The following is a 24,019-nucleotide window of genomic DNA, read 5'->3' as shown; positions in this document are numbered from 1 at the left end:
GCTACTGTGTATCAATGACTCCAATACATTAGAGTCTGCTACGGGAAAACTTTCTATTTAACTTCCATTTATATTTAATTCTATTATTAGTGTGGCCATTTTAATTAGTTAAAGATAGATACAAGTGCAAAACGAAAATGCATAGTGAGAGTCAGCCCCATAGCTGCAATGCACTACTGGGATCTAGTTGAGCCAATGACAAGAGCCATATGTGTGCAGCCACGAATTACTAGCTGCTCCCAGAAGTACATTCCTGATACTTAGCCCAACTATGTATATTTTTTATCAAGATAATTAATTTAATTGTTAATACAAGCACTTTGAAAAAGTCTCTAGACATTACATGCTTTATCAGAATCATGAAAGTATAATTTTGACTTTCAAAATTATTTTATTTTAAATCTAACAGAAAGTTCATGTTTATGTTCAACTGTTCCTTAAATGGACATTAAACACTAAATACATCTCATGCACCACTCTCTAATTATGGGTGCTGTCATTTTGGAAAATAGGTCTCACAAACGGTATCTGAAGGAGAGTTGCTGCACATGCGCAAACAATTCAGCACTGGAGTGTAATGAAAGCTAGATTACATCTTGGTGGCACTGACTAAAGGGTTACGTGAAATAACTTTAATACTATTTGCTTGTAAAATGTATTTAGTGTCTCTTAAAGAACTAATTGCTCCCTGGCAGATAAGGATAAATAGACCCCCCTGCTTGTGTTACACTCACTTTCTCACATTAAAAAAAATACTGTGTCCATTTTTGCGAAGATGTATCCCTCAGTATATTATATAAACAATATGCACATCCTGTCATGTTACTGGTTTAGAAACCACTACATTCATTTTCTAGCAGCACTGTTATCAGTTATATGTACATCCTGGTGTATATCTTGGTGCCAGGATTTTCTTTGCTCTAGAGCAGATGAGTTAATTGTGCTGATCCATTGCTCAACACCAAAATTGTTATTGTTTAAAAAGATAGATAATGCCTTTACTACCCATTCCCCAGCTTTGCACAACCAACAGTGTTATATTAATATACTTTATAACATTTAAACCGCTAAATTTCTGCCTGTTTCTAAGCCACTACAGACAGCCTCTTATCACATGACTTTTTATTTGCTTTTCACAACAGGAAACTGCTAGTTCATGTGGGCCATATAGATAACATTGTACTCACACCTGTGGGTTGTGGAGGACACTGCACTAATTGGTTAAAATGCAAGTCAATAGATAATAAATAAATAGTCATGTGATCGGGGAGCTGTCAAAAGATGCTTATATACAAGGCAATCACAGAGCTTAAAAATATATTAATATAACTATGTTGGCTGGGCAAAACTGGGGAATGAGTGCTAAAGGGATTATCTATCTTTTTAAACAATAAACATTTTGGAGTTGACTGTCCATTTAAGTGGCTTAGCTGGAATCCTTGTGTGCCAAGAGCAAAGTTTTGAGTTAGGCATTTCACATTAGACCTGACCTTACTGACCTTTTGGAATATTTTATATGTGGAGCTGTCATTGTCTCTAGTGCTATAACTGTGAGTCAATATCAGTAGGTGGATTTACATAATGTAAAAAATATAAGTATTCTAAGGATTCATAAATAAAAGTGCAAAGTAAATCTACATTATAAAATGATACAAAAAGGCTTTGGTTTTATGGGGCTTTATAAAAGTTGTGTGAACATATTCATTACCCTTATATATCTTCACAAAAGTGACAATATTTTAAACAATGCAGGTTATAGAAATCACAGTTTGTGAAATAATTTCTCTCTCACAAACCTTCGTCTTCACCCGTGAGCGCAAAAATATCGCTCCACTCGTAATCTAGCCCATAGTTAGGAGTGAGGCTGTTTAGTGCTTTATAGGTTAGGGTTGGGGTTAATACTGTAAATTCTATTCTAGACTGTATGATGAGCCAATCTAGAGACTGGCAGAGTGAGGCATCTGATGTAGATCGATGACTTCGGTCGAGCTGAAGCGTTCATGATAGGTTGGATGGGGAAGAGTTGAAATTTGGGACGGACATTTAGAAATAGGTTGCAGTAGTCAACGCATGACAAAAATTAAGGAATTGATTAGTACTTTTGTAGTTTCTTGAGTGAGGAAAGGGGGAATTCTGGAAATATTGCATAGATGTGCATGGCAGGATTTGGTAAGAGCCTGTATATGTGGAGTGAATGTGAGTTCAGAGTCAAGTGTGATATACTATGCATGCACACAACACATACTACACACTATACACACACACACTTACTATGCACCCAACACATACTAAACATTATACACACACACTATACACACACATACTATGTACACAACACACACACATACTATACACACACACATACTATGCACACAACACACACACACTATACACACACACATACTATGCACACAACACATACTACACACTATACACACACACATAGGCCTCTAGTTATCAAGGTCTGTCGGACCTGATCCGACAGTGCGGATCAGGTCCGACAGACCTCACTGAATACGGCGGCAATACGCTCGCTGTATTCAGCATTGCACCAGCAGCTCACAAGAGCAGCTGCTGGTGCAACGCCGCCCCCTGCAGACTCGCGGCCAATGGGCTGCCAGCAGGGGGTGTCAATCAACCCGATCGTACTCGATCGGGTTGATTTCCGGCGATGTCTGTCCGCCTGCTCAGAGCAGGCGGACAGGTTATGGAGCAGCGGTCTTTGTGACCGCTGCTTCATAACTGCTGTTTCTGGCGATTCTGCAGGCTCGCCAGAAACACGGGGCTTGATACATATGCCCCATACTATGCACACAACACATACTAAACATTATACACACACACTATACACACACATACTATGTACACAACAAACACACACACTATACACACAACACATACTAAACATTATACACACACACTATACACACACATACTATGTACACAACACACACACTATACACACACACATACTATGCACACAACACATACTAAACATTATACACACACACTATACACACACATACTATGTACACAACAAACACACACACTATACACACAACACATACTAAACATTATACACACACACTATACACACACATACTATGTACACAACACACACACTATACACACACACATACTATGCACACAACACATACTAAACATTACACACACACACACACACTATACACACACTATACACACACACATACAATGCACTCAACACATGCATACTACACACTACACACTATACACACAACACACACACACTATTCACACACACATACTATGCACACAACACATACTACACACTATATACACACACATACTATGCACACAACACATACTAAACATTATGAACACACACACACTATACACACACTATACACACATACTAGCACACACATCACACGCACACACTATACACACACACATACTATGCCCACAACACACACACACTAATACACACAAACACCACGAAAGTTAAGAACCAGTAGTCATCAGACCGCTGCTTCTGAAACTTTACTCCAGCTATTAGCTGGTTGATTAAAATCACCCTGGACATGTTCGCCCGGTTTGATTGACAGGTGGCATTGCACCAGCAGACGCATATTGCTGCCCGCTTTCTGCGATCTCAGGCAGACAATTGTCCATCCAGGCTTTGTTAAATCTGCCCCTTAGTGTACAGGCATGTTAAAACAGTAGGAGATAATAAGATATCCAAAATAAAGCTTTTCTAGCTCTAACAAGCAGATCCAGATTATAGGGTAGATTTACCAAGCAGCGGATGCTGCAATCAACCACCGAAGTTTCCGACTTGCCGGAATCTTAAATTAAGAAGCAGCGGTAGTAAGGCCGTTGCTTCTTAACTCGTCCGCCACCTCTGAGGTTGCGGACTGCAATCATCCCAATCAGATATGATTGGGATGAGTCACACCCCCTGCTAGCGGCCAAATGGCCATGAAAGTGCAGGGGTGGCATTGCACAAGCATTTCACCAGAAATCCTTGTGCAATGTTAAATGCCGACAGCGAATGCTGTTGGCATTTAGCGATGTCAGGCGGACAAGATTCGCCACAGCGAATCATGTCCTTCTGCCGCTTGATAATTCGGCCCCAAAGAGTCTAATTACATCATAAACTAAACTGCAAACTGGTCACCGTTAACGTATAGACAGCATTCATAGCTCTCAGCACTGCTCCCTGTAAACATGCCATGTAATTTGGTGGCCAACATGAAGTGCACAAATCATTCCATATATAAAGACGACTTACTGGCTGCTAAGGACAACTCCTTAGCTCTTAGTGGACAGTGACCATAGAAACATTTTTTTTTTTAACATTTGAACATCCATTACAAAAAAAATGTTGAGATCTTTTAGATGCAACAAGAAAAAAAAAAAAACTTTGTAGTTCCTTTGGTTAGCTGATCTTGGCCAGGATATAGAAACAAGGAGCAGGTCCAGGAACATTTAGATTTTAATCAGGTACCATTTTAACATATATTAAAGTGGGCTCCCAGATGTGCCAATGAATTGCCTTGGGTAAATCATTTTTAATAAGGCTCTATTTACCCTCCCTTGTAGCCATCTATAAGATTTAACCTGCCAGAAATGTACAAATATTTATGCATTCATAGGCTTTTTTATTTGTGCAAATGAGAGATGTTACAACAATTTTGCTAAATATATATATATATATACACACAGCAGACGCACATATACATACACGCACATGAGATATATATAGCTCTGCAGTCTTCCCTGTGTCCCCATCATAAATCAAACACCAAATCTAAACCCACAGCCCCCGGGCGTCTGTATCATCTTATAACAACTTCCAGAGGGACCCCAGTTCCATCAGCCCTCACGTCAGAGGGTATGTGTGTATGATTAATACTTACCCTCTCACCCTCTTCCTTCATCATTCATCCATCTTCATTGTAGGGGCTGAGGGCTCCTGACAAGGAGGAGGGAGGGAGGGAAGAAAGGTGGGACTGGGAATAGTCTGGAGGGGGCAGTTGAATCCTACTGCAGCTGCAGAGAGAACATACCATTATTAACAGTAAAGAAGAATAGAGATATATTCATTAAAATTATTATTTGACATTAAAACACTAATTGCCTTTGCGCAAAAATTGTGCTTGTCTCATGGTCCCTAGGGAGTCCATAAAGTTCTATAACTAGGTTTTCTTCAAATTGCAGCAAATTGCCAGCTATCTGACTTGCAGGGCTTTGAAGAAAACCTAGTTATAGAACCTGATGTTTGGCCTCTCTAATGTCCCTTTAAACTTTCATTTGAACTTAAATTAATAAGCGTATTTTATTGTGTAGCCAGACAGTCATTTTATAAAGTCTTTGCAACTATTTATATCCAACACAGCTCGCTGAGCGTATTTTTAGAGGGACATGAAACCCAAAATGTTTTTGTGATTAAGATAGAGAATACAATTTTAAACAACTTTCCAATGTACTTATATTATCTGATTTGCCTAATTTTCTTGGTATCCTTTGTTGAAGAAGCAGCAGTGCACTACTGGGAACTAGCTGAATGCATTGGGTGAGCCAATAACAAGAGGCATATTTGTGCAGCTGCCAATCAGCAGCTCCTGAGATTACCTAGATATGATTTTAAAAGAAGGATTTCAAGAGAACAAGACAAATTAGATAATAGAAGTAAATTGAAAAGTTATTTAAAATCACATGCTCTATCTGAATCATGAAAGAAAAAATTGGGTTTCTTGTCCTTTTAATACACTGCTTGAGGTCAGAAGAGGGACATTATAGATTACAAGTGGAGCACAGGGTGTGTTATCTTTTGCTCAGCCTCAAGCAAAGAATAACACACAATCTGGTATTACAAGTGGGTGGTTACATTTTCTAACCAAAGCATCTTAACAGGTCCGAAACTTTTTAGTGCACCCTGTACTTTCAATGGATGGCGCAGGGAACTCTATTAGCGCAGTCATTACGCTCGTATAACAAGTGGTGAGATAAGTGTTGTACTTGAGTGCAATCCAAAATAGTCTAAAGACCTAGGGGCATATTTATGATTGTGCGAGCAGACATGATCCGATATTGCGGATCATGTCCGCAGCACATCGATAAATTCCGACAGCATACGCTCTTTGCATTTATCAGTGCACCAGCAGTTCTTGTAAACTGCTGGTGCAATGCCGCCGCCTGCAGATTCGCGGCCAATCGGCCGCTAGCAGGGGGTGTAAATCAACCCGATTGAATTCGATAGGGTTGATTTCTGGCGATTTCTGTCCACCACCTCAGAGCAGGTAGACAGGTTATGGAGCAGCGGTCTTTAGATTCAGAGCCCTGACCCTAATACATGCTGCACAGTAATCGCTTGATATGTGCAGGAGGTTATGTATATCTGCCCCAAACTGGTCACAATAAACAAAATAACATAAATCATACTTAGGAGGATTTTCAAAGGGTGTGTCCCTAGATTGCAAACAATACAAATTTTGGTAACAAAATGTCAGTTTTACATTGTTTTAAAATGTTTATTGTATATGCTCTGGAACCACTAATGTAGGTGAAATCCCTTGCTTAGTTTTTGATCTCTTTTTTTCCGTAGAGCAGGTCCCTTGTCCTTGTGCATTAATCTGTTTAAGTCTGTTTTTGATTTAATTTAAATAAAAGGTAATAAATAAAGGATGAATTTTGTTGTTACTTAGATTGGAGCAGTCTTTTCCTGCAATTGTGTAATAGTTGTATTCACTAAAGAATGAAAACCTATAAAACTACTGGAACTGGGGAGGCTAGACTAAGTAGAGCAACAATAATTTGGAATACAAGACAAAACTTGTGCAAATGCAGTTAAAGGGATATTCCAGCCAATATTGTAATTCACATGAATGCATTTCTGTTTTGAATAGCAGCATTTTTGTATTATACATGTATTAGCGTAAATGCTTCTAATTAAAGCTATACAGGTATACCTCACTTTACAGCGCTTCACTTTACAGCGCTTCGCTAATACAGCGCTCTGTGGAGCTGAAGTTCAACCTCCAAGAATTTTGAAACAGTGCTGTAATCATTGTGATATTGCAAGAAAGGTGACTGGCTCCATTTTGTTATGCTAAGTTCACTTTGTTTACAGCATTACAGTGCAATTGGCAAATTGTACTACAGTAATTGTCACAATTTTACAGGTACAGTATTTATTGAATACTAATTGAATACTGTGCTGTGCTAGTGTTAAACTAAACGTAGCACTATTGCACACCTAATATATGTTAGTTCAAACATGTTTTCAAGTTTTTTAAACACACTGGGAAGTGAAAAGAAAGCTAAAACTGCCTTGTTTCACTATAAGGCGGTTTTCACTTTACAGCGGGGCTCTGGTCCCTAACCCGCTGTATGAGCGGGGTATACCTGTAGCTGTTTCCAAAGTGTATTTAAGTATGCATCGTGCACCAGCATTTTTAAAACATCACTTGCTTAGAGAGCCTAAGGTGCTTGTACCATCTGGCAATGACTCAATTTGTTAATTGCTGACATGATACATGCCCCACTTGTGCTCTGAGCAGCTGCAGTATTTAAACTTCTGGTACACTGAGAATATCTAGCTATACTTCACATGCACATGCAGAGAAAAATACCAACACTAAAACAGTTATAACACTTACTAGAAGCATCTTTGCCAATGCATGTATATTGCAAATATGTTTCTACTCAAAGATGTAATTTATCTATGTGCATTTAAATTTTGACCGGAATGTCCCTTTAAAGGGACAGTATACACCAGTTTTCATATAACGGCATGTAATAGACACTAATATAAAGAAGAATATGCACAAATACTGATCTAAACATCCAGTATAAAACCTTTTAAGCACTTACTTAGAAGCTCACAATTTAGCACTGCTGATGAAGTTAAGCAGGGACACCCACTGAAAAGGGCTGTGAATCACCCCCTCTCCTGCATATGAAAATGACCCTTTATACAAACAGAAGCAATCTGAAGTCTGTAGACATCAGTATACATTTAAAACTTTGGGGCTTGATTATGAGTCTTAAAATCAGCACAATGTTATTTAAAAATAAGCAAAACTATACAGTGTTACAAAAACAATCCAAGATAGGCTATATAAATGAATAATCTACAAAACATTTATGCAAAGAAAAATCTAGTGTACAATGTCCCTTATATGAGCAAAAGGAAATATTTTAGATTCTATTTTTAAATGCGACAACTGTCAGGAACAGCAACAATTTCCAACTTTAATGGTGATTTTTGTTGTTGCTTCAATTTGTTTACATTACAACTAGAATGTGATCTAGCTTATGACAGTATACAATTAATGCAACCGTGTCTGGTATTAGATCTAATGCTTGAATGTTAATCAGAAGCTTTATGTGATAATGAAAAAAACATTCTTGGAGAGCTATTTGTTCATGTGCTTAAAATAATGTAGAAAAACTGTAGCATTTCCAAGAAACATAAATAGTAACAGATAATACATATGAGATCATGTATATAATTCCAGATGTTCAGTGCTGCAACTTCACAACCAATAATAAAACCTCAAACAATAAGCAAAAGTGAGCTCCCTTACTTAACCCTGCAGACCCATAACAAGACATTAACCTTAGAACCACTGTTCACTGCATTATACATACATCAATAGTTATGTTGATTTTACCAGTTGACCCAGTCATGTTGAAGTGACTGTTATGAACTCAAAAATCTCAGATCAATCAAATACTATTCTTGGAAAAACAACCGTAAAAAAATCCATTTGGAATTTAGGAAATTAGGACATTCTAGGGTAAAAATAAAATGTTTTACTTTATTACAGCATTTTATTGAATCAAATTCCTTTTTTTTATTATGAGTTCCACTCCAGTTGATTGGGAGAGTTGTGTAGTGCTTTGCATGGTTAGGTATGGAGTTTTCAAATTCAAGGCCATTCCAATGTGTTAGAAATACATTATCCAGTTTACAGAAGTGCAGCTATTCTTGAGAATTCTCTGCTTCGGCCACAAAGCTTGCCCCTGGTGCTCTTCATGGATGCATGCAACCTACATTAACCATTTCCTCTGATTTCTCACCTAAAATCCAGAGGCAATTCTAGTTCCCTAATGCAGCAGCTCAGTACCTTTTTCACATGCCCAGTGCTCCAGATAGAACATGAGAAAAATAAAAAAGAAATAAAGGGGAGTTAAACTAAATAAAAAAAAGTTAAAAAAAACAGTAATTGGTAACACAGGATGAGGCTTCCCACCAGTACCACCTACACCCCTGAAATTAGCCTTGGGGTTTACAATCTTTTATTTTGCACCCCCATTGGGTTGAGGAATAAGGTAAAAAAGTAAAAATGACTCGCCCCTGTCCTTTGAGGCCGTCCAGATCCTTCAACTTCCTAAACACATCCCCAGACGACCTCTCTGGTCCCAGAACACCTATGACTCCTGCTGCCCATGGAACAAATAATAAGGTTTCTGGAGCCACCAATGTCTAAAACCACCCATACTCACTTTTTATTACCTGTTAGCTAGTACCTTTTTGAACTTACACTTCCTTAGGATTGTAAGATAACAAACCCACCTATCTTGGATAGCTATACCACCATAGGGGAAAACCAGAGGGAGAAATTGCTTTCATTAATATCTTTATATAGTATATATAAAACAGGCAGCTTAACTAATTCAAAGCAAACCATTCAAACTGATTGAGATAGCTAGAAAAGAAAGCCAAATCACCTGAGATATGATATATTATGTATTTATTAAATATAAAATATTATATTTAATAAATATAAAATATTGATATAATAATAAGTGTTAATAATTATACTACAAATGGTCCATAGACTATATATATATATATATATATATATATATATATATATATATATATATATATTACAGTATCTATAATAATATTTTAACAATATTTTATATTTATACAAAAATGTAATTTGTATTATTAAATATATATTTCTATATAAATCTGATAATATTAATGCAAAATATATATCTATACCTATATATCTATAGAAATAGATATACACTTATATATATATATATATATATATATATATATATATATATATATAGATATATATAGAAATGTGTATTTAAAATAAAAATAACATTTTCCTGTATGTGAAGAACATTGTAATGTGAAATATTTACAATAAATACACAGTATAACACATTATTTAATATTATTATAGAATTATTATTTATACATATATATATATATATATATATATATATATATATATATATATATTATAGCCATTTGCAGTTAAATACATGGCCATATACCATATACCTTTGAACCCTTATAAATATATTTTATTAATACGTATATGAATAATTTTTCTCAGATTTAGCTTTTTTTAATGCATTTATGCTATATTTTTTTTTATCCCTAACCCTTTACCTCGTTTTTTCAGTTGCGCTAACCCGATGCACTTTAAATTCGATTGCACCCAAAAAAAGTGTTTACTTTCAACTTGTAATACGCCAGCAAATTAACGTGCCTGCAATATTCTTATATCACTCGCACGCAAATGTTAGCACGCCACTTTTAATCTAGGTCTAAATACATTTCATGCACCTCCCTCTAATCATAGGTGCTACCATTATGGAACCTAGGTTACACTGCAGGTATCTGAAAGAGAGTTGTTGTACATGTACAAATAGGTCAGCACTGGACTGTAGTGAAAGCTAGATATCAACATTGTAGCACCCATGACTAGAGGGAGGCGGTGAATACCTCAGTACTCTGCTTATAAAATGTATTTAGTGTTTGTCCCTTTAAGTTCAAATAAAGGTTTGTATGTATTTCCTAGAGGAGCTACATTTTGGTTGTACCTCCTCACAGATATGGGTATATGTACAAAATGTGTCCTAAGGTTCACTGGAGTAAAAATGAATTTATGGGAGCCCTTCCTTTAGTGATACAATTTACTGATGAAGCAAATGCTTATCACTGATATGTGTGCTCATCTCCTTGTGCTTAATCCTCAAGTGCCAGTAATGGGAAGGGTAATCCTCATTTTATCTCTCTAATGAGAAATTCAGTTTCTGTCGTGAAAAACAGGATAAATACCCACCTGCCCTATCACCCTCAAGTAGACCCTATTGTATTAGCACCCCTTTAACTGCAATCAGGTGCATTTATTACAATTTCACATTTTTTACGTCAATTCCTCCTCATCCAAAGCCCTTTATAACCTCATTCAATTATTTTATACTTATTTTTGCATTTTTACATTCTTAGAAAGCTACATTTAGCCTCCCATCTTAGATTCACATACATCCCAATCCTGCGGAATTGTCACAGGTTGGGAGTTATGTCCGCTGTCTGGTTTTAAGTGACTGACCAATCCCTGCTCAAGCTCTGCCCAGACACACCCAATGACCTCCAGACACACCCACAGCCTACCTGTATCTCAACCCATCTGCAAATAACTCCACCCATTTGCAGCCCTACCCACAAATTACAGGTTCGCCACAACCCACAAGCTTTTAACCTCCAAATTCCTAGAAATCATCTGGAAGATGTTGTGAGGTATGGATTATAACTCATAGTGACCATACTGATGTTTACCCATTATATTATCCTGGCACTGGGCTGTGCATTGCTATAACAACATATGTTCACATTTTCAAAGTGAACATTTTATAAGTGAGGCATTAACAATAGAATTATACAAGAATTATACTCAGTACTCACCAGAGTGCTGCTTATTAAGACACCATACTGCCTATTGACATCTGCTGAAGAAATGCACACTACATCAAGCTAACCCTACTCTCTCTTCTAATTTTAGGTATATGAATATATTCCTTGTCACTCTGCAAAGTATTCACTGCACTCTGGTGTTTTTCCTCTCCTGTAACTCTATTTTGGTATGTGAACATATTCCTTGTCACTTTGCAAAGTATTCACTGCACTCTGGTGTTTTTCCTCTCCTGTAACTCTATTTTGTTATGTGAATATATTCCTTGTCACTCTGCAAAGTATTCACTGCACTCTGGTGTTTTTCCTCTCCTGTAACTCTATTTTGCTATGTGAATACATTCCTTGTCACTCTGCAAAGTATTCACTGTAATCTGGTGTTTTTCCTCTCCTAACTCTATTTTGATATGTGAATATATTCCTTGTCACTCTGCAAAGTATTCACTGCACTCTGGTGTTTTTCCTCTCATGTAATTCTATTTTGTTATGTGAAGATATTCCTTGTCACTCTGCAAAGTATTCACTGCACTCTGGTGATATTCCTCTCCTGTAACTCTATTTTGGTATGTTAATATATTCCTTGTCACTCTGCAAAGTATTCACTGCACTCTGGTGTTTTTCCTCTCCTGTAACTCTATTTTGGTATGTGAATATTTACATAGAGCAAATGATTTTAGTTTGTTAATTTAGTCCTACATTTGTTGTACTATTATCCAATGTCTTACTTCTAATGTTTTGTTAATTGCCATGTGATGCTCAATCCTTATCAATACTTGCTATTATTTTAAAATTTATAGCTGTCTTATGCCACAGTTTTAACCCCCTCCAAATTTTATTGTCTGTTTACTTAACATCTCACCCTGACCAGACCAGAATCTAACCTTCCAATTGGCCTTTCCAATAGTCTTTGATTAGCAATCAACTAAATTTAGTGGACTTAGCTGACTGCCCTGCCTGCATATATTGACATCTGCTGAAGAAATGCACACTACATCAAGCTAACCCTACTCTCTCTTCTAATTTTAGGTATATGAATATATTCCTTGTCACTCTGCAAAGTATTCACTGCACTCTGGTGTTTTTCCTCTCCTGTAACTCTATTTTGGTATGTGAACATATTCCTTGTCACTTTGCAAAGTTTTAACTGCACTCTGGTGTTTTTCCTCTCTTGTAACTCTATTTTGTTATGTGAATATATTCCTTGTCACTCTGCAAAGTATTCACTGCACTCTGGTGTTTTTCCTCTCCTGTAACTCTATTTTGCTATGTGAATACATTCCTTGTCACTCTGCAAAGTATTCACTGTACTCTGGTGTTTTTCCTCTCCTAACTCTATTTTGATATGTGAATATATTCCTTGTCACTCTGCAAAGTATTCACTGCACTCTGGTGTTTTTCCTCTCATGTAATTCTATTTTGTTATGTGAAGATATTCCTTGTCACTCTGCAAAGTATTCACTGCACTCTGGTGATATTCCTCTCCTGTAACTCTATTTTGGTATGTTAATATATTCCTTGTCACTCTGCAAAGTATTCACTGCACTCTGGTGTTTTTCCTCTCCTGTAACTCTATTTTGGTATGTGAATATTTACATAGAGCAAATGATTTTAGTTTGTTAATTTAGTCCTACATTTGTTGTACTATTATCCAATGTCTTACTTCTAATGTTTTGTTAATTGCCATGTGATGCTCAATCCTTATCAATACTTGCTATTATTTTAAAATTTATAGCTGTCTTATGCCACAGTTTTAACCCCCTCCAAATTTTATTGTCTGTTTACTTAACATCTCACCCTGACCAGACCAGAATCTAACTTTCCAATTGGCCTTTCCAATAGTCTTTGATTAGCAATCAACTAAATTTAGTGGACTTAGCTGACTGCCCTGCCTGCATATATTTCACACTAGTTTGGGCTGTGCATTGCTATAACAACATATGTTCACATTTTCAAAGTGAACATTTTATAAGTGAGGCATTAACAATAGAATTATACAAGAATTGAACAAGGATTGGGCAAGGGGCAAGACACAAGGCAAGTACTTTTGTAAAGTTATGTTTCATATACCTTTTTGTTTTCTTATGCAATTGCTACTGTGATTCTGTGTCTTATGTGCTTAACTGGTTCCCACTTTTGTAAAAATGCTCAATATATTCAGAATAATTTTTTCTACCTCTTGTCTCTATAACAAACTACATTATTCAATTACTCCTTCTCCCTCTCCAACTGCACTGTTCATTAGCCCATCTCTCTTAAACTCACCTTACTTTTGTACTTATGAACTTTACCTATTCCTAAACACTATCTCTCCCCCCTGCATCTCGTCTCAAAAGCAGTCTCACCACTGCAAATCCGTATCTCATCTCATGTCACTCTCCCTCTTGCTTTTACTTACTTCTGGTCACATCTCACCTAATCCTGGTCCCCAACCACTGCCTAGCCATGCACATCCATGTGTATCGTCCCATAAACTCAGAAAACAAAACTCTGCAAAGCTTACTCACATTGCATCAAAAGCCACTACCCCTTTCACTTGCGCACTCTGGAACTCTTGCTCTGTTTACAACAAGCTAACTTCTATACATGACCTCTTTATCTCATCCCATCTTCATCCCTCAACCTTCTAGCCCTAACAGAAACCTGGCTCTCTCCCCTAGACACAGCATCCACTGCTGCTCTGTCACATGGGGGTCTCCACTTCAGCCACACTCCTAGGTCTAGTAATAGACAAGGAGGTGGTGTAGGTATTTTACTTTCCTCTCGTTGCACCTTTCAACAAATACATCCCATCTCTTCCCTCACATTCCCCTCATTCGAAACCCACATGATTTGCTTATTCTCCCCTCTCTCTGTACGTGTTGCAGTCATATACCGACCCCCTGGCTCCTCAACTCAATTTCTAGATCACTTGGCTGCCTGGCTACCTTATTTCCTTTCCTCAGACACCCCTGTCCTCATTCTTGGCGACTTCAACATTCCTCTTGATAATCCCACTGCCTCATCTGCAAAACAACTTCTGCAACTCAATTCCTCTTTCGGTCTGTCACAATGGACTTATTCTCCCACTCACAAAGACGGTCACTCTCTTGACCTGATCTTTAGCTATCGATGCACTCTCTCAAACTTCACAAACTCCCCCTTTCCTCTTTCTGACCACCATCTCCTTACTTGCAACATATCATCCCTCCCTACAACTCTCCCTCCTTCTACTCCTCACACCAAACTTCACAGAAGCATTATGTCATTAGATCAGCAACAGCTTGCTAATTCCCTCAAACCTCTCCTCTCATCCTTCTCCTCCTTTTCCTGCCCTGAACAATCTATCTGCCAATATAATTCCACCCTTATATTTATCCTTGACAATCTCGCTCCTCTTACCATAGCTCTGAAATCAAACATTCATCCTCAGCCCTGGCATACTCCTCTGACACGTTACCTACGCAGATGTTCCCGTACTGCTGAGCAGCACTGGAGAAAATCTCGGAGTTCAGCTGATTTTCTTCATTACAAATTCATCTTGAACTCCTACTATTCTGCCCTTAATCTCCATAAGCAACACTACTTCTCTACTCATCTCTAATCTTTCTTCAAACCCAAAACGTCTGTTCTCCACTTTCAATACTCTCCTCCACCCTCCCACACCCCCTAATACAACTTCTCTGTCAGCTCAATACTTTGCCAGCCACTTCAATAACAAAATCGACTCCATCAGAAATTAAATCAGCTCTCAAAATAATTCCATTCTCTCCCCCCTCAAATGCTCTCACTCAACCACAACCCAAATAACCTTAAACTTAGCTCATTCTCCCCTGTTACTGAGGAAGAAGTTTCGGCACTTATACTGTGCTCTCACCTCACTACCTGTCCCCTTGACCCTATCCCCTCACAGCTACTCTCTTCCCTCTCTGCTACCCTTACCCCTATACTAACACACATTTTCAACCTCTTCCTCAGCACCGGTATATTTCCCTCATCGCTGAAACATGCACTGGTCACACCTATCCTCAAAAAAACTTCCCTTGATCCACCTCCCTATCCAACTACCGCCCTATTTCCCTCCTCCCTCTAGCCTTAAAGCTTCTAAAAAAACTAGTATATGCACGCCTATCCAATTTCCTTACATTAAAATCCCTTCTTGACCCACTGCAATCTGGATTTCGTCCCCATCACTCCACAGAGACGGCTATTGTTAAGGTTACCAATGACCTACTTACAGCAAAATCAAAAGGCCACTTCTCTCTGCTTATCCTCCTTTATCTGTCTGCAGTCTTTGACACTGTTTACCACCCTCTTTTGCTCCAAAACCTCCAACTCTTGGGCATCTGTGACAAAGCCCTTTCGTGGCTCTCTTCCTACCTGTCAAACCATACCTTTAGTGTAGCCTTCTCTGGGGCCTCCTCTGCCCCGTCACCACTTTCTGTCAGAGTACCGCAAGGCTCTGTCCTCGGTCCCCTTCTCTTCTCAATCTACATGTCATCACTAGGTTCCCTAATAAAGTCCCACGGTTTCCAATATCAATTGTATGCCGACGACACCAAAATCTACTTCTCTGCACCAGACCTATCTCCTTCCTTGCTAACCCGTGTCACTAACTGTCTTTCTCACATCTCTTCCTGGATGTCCTCTCACTACCTCAAGCTAAATCTCTCCAAAACTGAGCTCCTCATTTTCTCCCCTTCTTCCCAAATCTCCACCCCCAATCTCTCTATAACTGTCGACAACTCCATCATTACCCCTACCCTGCATGCCCGATGTCTCTAGGTCACATTTGACTCAGATCTTTCTTTCACTCCTCACATTCAGTCCTTGGCTAAAGCCTGCCGCTTCCACCTTAAAAACATATTGAAAATTAGACACTTCTTACACAAGACACAACTAAGATTTTAATCCACTCTCTCATTCTTTCCTGCCTTGATCACTGCAACTCTGTCCTCTCTGGTCTCCCCAGCTGCCGCCTAGCTCCTTTACATAATGAATGCCTCTGCCAGACTCATCTTCCTTACATGTCGCTTTTCCTCTGCTGCACCTCTCTGCCAATCCCTTCACTTGCTTCCTCTAGGATCAAACACAAAATTCTCACTCTGACATACAAAGCCCTCAACTGCACTGCTCCTCCCTATATCTCAGACCTTGTCTCTAGATACTCTCCCTCCCGTCCCCTTCGTTCTGCTCATGATCTCTTACTCTCCTCCTCTCTGGTTACCTCATCGCACTCCCATTTACAGGACTTCTCCAGACTGGCTCCCATCTTGTGGAACTCTCTGTCTCCCTCCACAAGACTCTCCTCTAGTTTTGAAAGCTTCAAGCGCTCCCTAAAGACTCTACTGTTCAGGGATGCTTACAACCTATGCTAACCTTACTTTATACCAGTTCCACTCCTCTATTGCTATCCCCTGAACCCCCTTAGCATGTAAGTCTAAGAGTCCAGCAGTTTGTAGATCACCTTCTTAAGAGCTGACTACAACAGTGCGACTCTTGGCAGGGCCCTCTACCCATTTGATCTTTATAATTGTTTTGTTGTACTCCGCCTATGTTTATAGCGCTGCGGAATCTGTTGGCGCTCTACAAATAACCGATAATAATAATAATAATCCTGTGTGTTATTTACTGCAATTTAAATTGTAAGCTTCAGAGCTTCTCTAACTGCAGTGTAATTCTGTAAAAATGCGCTTCTACTGCTGATTGTGCTTAATGTTAGGACACTCCTTGCCTTTTTGTTTAAGGGGACAGTCAACACCAGAATTTTTGTTGTTTTAAAAGATAGATAATCCCTTTATTACCCATTCCCCAGTTTTGCATAACCAATACTGTTATATTAATATACTTTTTACCTCTGTGATTACCTTGTATCTAAGCATCTTCTGACAGCTCCCTGATCACATGACATTTTATTTATTATCTATTGACTTTTTGATTTTAGCAAATTAGTGCAGTGTACGCCATGTTATCTATATGGTTTACATGAACTAGCTCTCCCCTGTTGTGAAAAGCAAATAAAAAAGCATGTGATAAGAGGGGCTTTCAAGGGCTTAGAAATTATCATACGAGCCTTCCTAGTTTTAGCTTTCAACTAAGAATGTCAAGAGAGCAAATCAAAATTGGTGATAAAAGTAAATTGCAAAGTTGTTTAAAATTTCATGCCCTATTTGAAACATGAAAGTTTTTTTTTGGACTTGACTGTCCCTTTAAGTTTAGTAATATAAGGGCCAGATTACAAGTTGAGTGCTAAAGATTGCTTACGCTAAAGCGATATTTGTGCTCAACTGAGTTATACCAGCATTTGCATTGCAAGGAAGCATTGTGCTTACGAGAGCGCGCTTCCATAGGCTCCAATGGGAGCCTCGTTCTCATGCCCCGAGACATGGCATGAGAACTAGCGCAGCGAAAGGTGTAAGTCACGCAGCGATGGGCAGCAGATTTTAAATATGTATGTATGTGTATGTATATATATATATATATATATATATATATATATAGGAATCACAGGGAGTGAAGATAAGCGCACTATCACTGATTGCACAGATATTCCTCTGAAAGTTAAGTCCAAACGACAAAATCCAGGCAAACTCCAGGCAGGGTAAGATAAAAGAGTAACAACATTTTTTATTAAAGTTAAAAGCGGATGCCACTAACAGTGGCAAACATGTAGCAGAGCCAGCAGTAACAACAGTCAGGTGTAAGGGCCGGTCTCCACGCAGATGCGTTTCGTGCCCATGCGCACTTGTTCACTGCATACCCGGAGACCGGTCCAGCACCCTTTTATGGCTATGTGATAAGAAAATTAAGAACACCTGACTTTACAAAGATCGGAAAAAAGGGAAGCCCCTCCTAACTGGTACACAAACGACATCTATTAAACACACATTTTTCAAAGGAGCACACATGGTAATGTAGTTACTTAGATAGATATTAATACACAGATGGCTATGCAAGAAAAAAAGCTCCAAACAGATTTACATTGCATGCTTAAAGAAGAAAGTTTTCCCTTTGACAAATTAGTATATATTAGTTAGTAATCCATATTGGGTAAAAAGTTACCTAAACGGGAAAATTAGTTTATAGTCTCCTATTGAATCACCCATCTGATACCTAAAATTTCTAAGTGAACAACCACATTGAAAACTTAAGATCAGTGATATACATAATATGTACATTTAGCATAATGTTAATACTGCACAAGAGACCAAAAAGCAAATATATCTAAAGCTGAGCAGATATCTTCTATATGGTGATTCCTAAGCATGAGTTATTGTTTCCAATAGAGGTAAAAAAAAGGGGAAATGATACAAGATAGATAAGGAAGATCAATACTATATATGAACATGCCTGAAAGGCTCAGTGCCCTATGTGAATACATCTAGATCCCTTCTAATGTTTAGGCCATCAGGTTCACTAGTTTTTAATGAAAACATCCAAAATATTTCTTTTTTGTTTAGCACCTTTTCCCTATTTCCACCTCTCTTCCATTTCGTGGTATGGTCAATGCCTTGTATTTTTAAGGATGCTGTCTCTGATTTATGAAATAACTTAAAGTGCCTAGATACCGGGGTATCACTCTCCTCATCCTCAATAGACTTCAGATGTTGAAGGAATCTGTCTTTTAAAGATCTTTTTGTTTTGCCTGTGTATTGTTTCTTGCAAATATCACAGGTGAGCAAATAGACAACATGAGTTGTCACGCAATTCATGAAATATTTGATGTTATACTCTTTATTTGTCGTACTGGATCTGAATGTATTCCCCTCAATGACATGATTGCAGGTCTTACATATAGGGCGTCTGCATTTATGAAATCCTTCCTTCCTCGTAAGCCAGCATTTGTTTTTAATGGGCTTCAGATCAGAGGGGGATAGATAATTGGCCAAAGTTTTTGCCCTTTTGGGGATAAACTCACATCCAGAGGACAATATTTCCTTAGTGATTGGATCGGAATACAATATGGGAAGACAATCTCTTATTATGGAGCATACTTTATTGTATTCAGTGCTGTATGTGGTAATGAACTTTAGTCTTTCATCTCTCTCTCTTTGTTGTTTAGATTTATATTGGAGAAGATTTTGCCTAGGAATAATGTCTCTCTCCCCCCCCTCTCTCTCTCTCTCCCCCTCTCTCTCCCCTCTATCTCTCTCTCTCTCCCCTCTATCTCTCTCTCTCCCCTCTATCTCTCTCTCTCTCCCCTCTATATCTCTCTCTCTCCCCTCTATCTCTCCCCTCTATCTCTCTCTCTCCCCCCTCTCTCTCTCTCTTCCCCCTCTCTCTCTCTCCCCCACTCTCTCTTCCCCTCTCTCCCCTCTCTCTTTCTCCCCCTCTCTCTCCTCTCTCTCCCCTCTCTATCTCCCCCCCTCTCTCTCTCCCCCTCTCTCTCTCCCTCCCCCTCCCCTCTCTCTCTCCCTTCTCTCTCTCTCCCCTCTCTCTCTCTCCCCTCTCTCTCTCCCTCCCCTCCCTCTCTCTCTCTCTCTCTCACTCCCCCTCCCCCTCTCTCTCCCTCCCCTCTCTCTCTCCCTCCCCTCTCTCTCTCCCTCCCCTCTCTCTCTCCCCCTCCCCTCTCTCTCTCCCTCCCCTCTCTCACTCCCCTCTCTCTCTCTCACTCCCCCTCCCCTCTCTCTCTCACTCCCCCTCTCTCTCTCACTCCCCCTACCCCTCTCTCCCTCCCCTCTCTCTCTCCCTCCCCTCTCTCTCTCCCTCCCTTCTCTCTCTCCCTCCCCTCTCTCTCTCCCCTCTCTCTCTCTCCTCCTCCCCCCCCTCTCTCTCTCCTCCCCCCTCTCTCTCTCCTCCCCTCTCTCTCTCTCCTCCCCTCTCTCTCTCTCCTCCCCCTCTCTCTCTCTCCTCCCCCTCTCTCTCTCTCCCCCCTTCCCCCTCTCTTCCCCCCCTTTCTTTTGATCTCTCTGTCCCCTTTCTTTTGCTCTCCCTCCACTCTCTTTTGCTGTCTCTCCCCCTCTCTTTTGCTCCCTCTCTTGTGCTCTTTTTATCTCCCCTCTTGATCTCTCTCTCCCCTCTTGATCTCTCTCTCACCTTTCTTATCTTTTCCCTACCCCATCTCTCCCCTCTTTTGAGCTGTTTTGAGCTCTCAAACGGCACAGCCTTTCATGGCCCGTCTGGCCCCGCCCCTTCATGCTCGGCCACGCCCCCTCGTGACCCTCACGCTCGGCCACGCCCCCTTCACGCTCGGTCACGCCCCCGGCCACGCATACTTCTGCTCGCACTGCAGATCAGAGACTTAGGGACTCTCAAAGGCCAGGTGTGTTTGTCCTCGTGTGGTGCTTTCTACTGCGCATGACAGCTTCGGACAAACACACTTGGCCTTTTATTATTATAAATTAGGAGATCAATTAATGCAAAAGAGCAGGCATCTAATATGGCATTCCATTTCTCAATAAATGAAGGGTCAGACACAATAAAAGAAGGAAACTTCTTCTTTATATATAAAACACAAGAAGAAGTGATAGATCTGAGGGTGCACTTGACTATCACCAAACTATTAAAATTAAAATTGGAATTTTAGCTTGGAATTTTAACTAGAACAAAAACACCTAGAAATCTGGTGCAATACATTTTGAGATACAGTGAAACAAAACAAAACAAAAGAAATATGCTGTAGAAGATTTAGATTAAAAACCACTTTACAGAAAGTACAGCAGGTCTCATATATTGAATCCAAGAGACAAATAAATTAATTACTCCAAAGTGTCAGGAAAGAGAAAAGAACCCCGCAGGGTATCTACTTACACTCCTTACCCCCAATCAATATGAGGTAAGTGTCACACAGTGTTGGGAGAGTCTTTCCAAAACACCCAGGACAGTTAATTCCGGATGATGAGTCCAGCTGCAATATCCAATCATATGGCAGTCCTCATGCAAAACAGAAGATAGAGCAATAAAAGTGCAACACTGAATATACGTATTAATCACAACTATTTATTAAGATTTTAGGTGCTCACATTACAAAACCTCAATGGCATATGAGGTAATCAAAAGACAAGTAGGTATGTGGGTATATCCAGTTGATACACTGACCAATAACCTGGTTCACGAGAAAAAAGTCCATTACAGATTTTAGTATACAGTCTGAAAACGAGTTCTGTGTGTTCCATATCAGTAGACAGGTGTATCGTGACGCGTTTTGAAGGTATATCAAATCAAAACCTTCTTCCTCAGAGGATCCTCACTGTATATTATATTTAAATGTATAGCCTACAGTATATGAAATATATTTAATGTCATATCCTATTTGAATGTATGATACTTGTTGCATTCTATTTTGTTTTTAGACTAAATTGCACTTTTTTATATGAATTGGTAAATATAGCTTTCTTATAGATAAGCGGCCCGTTAAAAATACTTAAAAACAACGAAATAATCTACTGTATCAATAATAAGGCTTTCAATATAGTGAATACATAACCAACATCTCAAAATGTATTTCAATCAGTTTATTTTTCACACCAGATTTCTAGGTGTTTTTGTTCTAGTTAAAATTTCAAGTTAAAATTCCAGTTTGAATTTTAATAGTTTGGTGATAGTCAAGTGCGCCCTCAGATCTATCACTTCTTTTATATCTATACCTTGTCAAACCAGGAGTATATGGGGATACCCCAGGTTTGACAGATAGACGAGGGCGGCATACGACTAATTTTGTTCCTGAGGTCCTCTCTGCGCCTAATCTCATAATTCTTTATTTATATATATATATATATATATATATATATATATATATATATATATATATATATATATATATATGCATAAGAGGTTCCAGTGAACAGAGGCACTCGCCGTTATAGTGAACAAAAGTGTTTTTATTCTATCACATCAGAATAAACGTTTTCGGGCGATAATGCCCGTCATCAGACTCCTGTGAATACAAACAGTACACTGTTTGCATTCACAGGAGTCTGATGATGGGCATTATCGCCCGAAAACGTTTATTCTGATGTGATAGAATAAAAACACTTTTGTTCACTATAACGGCGAGTGCCTCTGTTCACTGGAACCTCTTATGCATACCTAATACTTGGGAGCACCCCGACGCTGCAATTTAATAGCGAGTGCTGGTACCATTGGATTTATATATATATATATATATATATATATATACATATATACAGTATATATATATCATATATAAAAGAAAGTGGAAGCTGTGGGAAGGGCTAAATAAGGTAACACTATGTTATATGAGGAGGGCTTATAGATAAATGCACTGTATAGAATAGGACCCACAATACAATGTGTAGTAGGAGATACAATCAAAATAAACACACATTAACATCTATAGGGCTCAAAATCTCACAATAAACAGGTATTATAAGTGTAGAGACACATAGTACACATGAAATTAATGGGGAATAAGGTGGTAAAGTTCAGAAATAACACCACAATAACCCAATAAACATATATATATATATATATATATATATATTTCATGTAATTAGCAAGAGTCCATGAGCTAGTGACGTATGGGATATACATTCCTACCAGGAGGGGCAAAGTTTCCCAAACCTCAAATGCCTATAAATACACCCCTCACCACACCCACAAATCAGTTTTACAAACTTTGCCTCCTATGGAGGTGGTGAAGTAAGTTTGTGCTAGATTCTACGTTGATATGCGCTCCGCAGCAGGTTGGAGCCTGATTTTCCTCTCAGCGTGCAGTGAATGTCAGAGGGATGTGAGGAGAGTATTGCCTGTTTGAATTCAATGATCTCCTTCTACGGGGTCTATTTCATAGGTTCTCTGTTATCAGTCGTAGAGATTCATCTCTTACCTCCTTTTTCAGATCGACGATATACTCTTATATATACCATTACCTCTACTGATTCTCGTTTCAGTACTGGTTTGGCTTTCTACTACATGTAGATGAGTGTCCTGGGGTAAGTAAGTCTTATTTTCTGTGACACTCTAAGCTATGGTTGGGCACTTTTATATAAAGTTCTAAATATATGTGTTCAAACATTTATTTGCCTTGACTCAGGATGTTCAACGTTCCTTATTTCAGACAGTCAGTTTCATATTTGGGATAATGCATATGAATTAATCATTTTTTTCTTACCTTAAAATTTGACTTTTTCCCTGTGGGCTATTAGGCTCGCGGGGGCTGAAAATGCTTCATTTTATTGCGTCATTCTTGGCGCGGACTTTTTTGGCGCAAATTTTTTTTTCTGTTTCCGGCGTCATACGTGTCGCCGGAAGTTGCGTCATTTTTTTGACGTTTTTTGCGCCAAAAGTGTCGGCGTTCCGGATGTGGCGTCATTTTTTGCGCCAAAAGCATTTAGGCGCCAAATAATGTGGGTGTCTTTTTTGGCGCTA

At 38.9% G+C, this 24,019-nt stretch overlaps 1 long non-coding RNA gene across 1 annotated transcript in view; it reads left to right on the top strand.

Annotated features, from left to right (window-relative positions):
* Nucleotides 1–13,157: 13,157 nt before the first annotated feature.
* The window catches only part of LOC128640771 (uncharacterized), a 35,251-nt gene continuing 24,389 nt past the window's right edge, over nt 13,158–24,019 (top strand). The window contains exon 1 of the long non-coding RNA XR_008399392.1: nt 13,158–13,290. This is a non-coding gene — a long non-coding RNA (uncharacterized LOC128640771). The remainder of the gene's footprint in view (nt 13,291–24,019) is intronic.

Source organism: Bombina bombina, chromosome 1 (assembly GCF_027579735.1).
Source record: "Bombina bombina isolate aBomBom1 chromosome 1, aBomBom1.pri, whole genome shotgun sequence".
Lineage (NCBI taxonomy): Eukaryota > Metazoa > Chordata > Amphibia > Anura > Bombinatoridae > Bombina > Bombina bombina.
The sequence above is the reverse complement of the archived record's forward strand: the minus strand, read 5'-3'. Positions and strand labels throughout refer to the sequence as shown.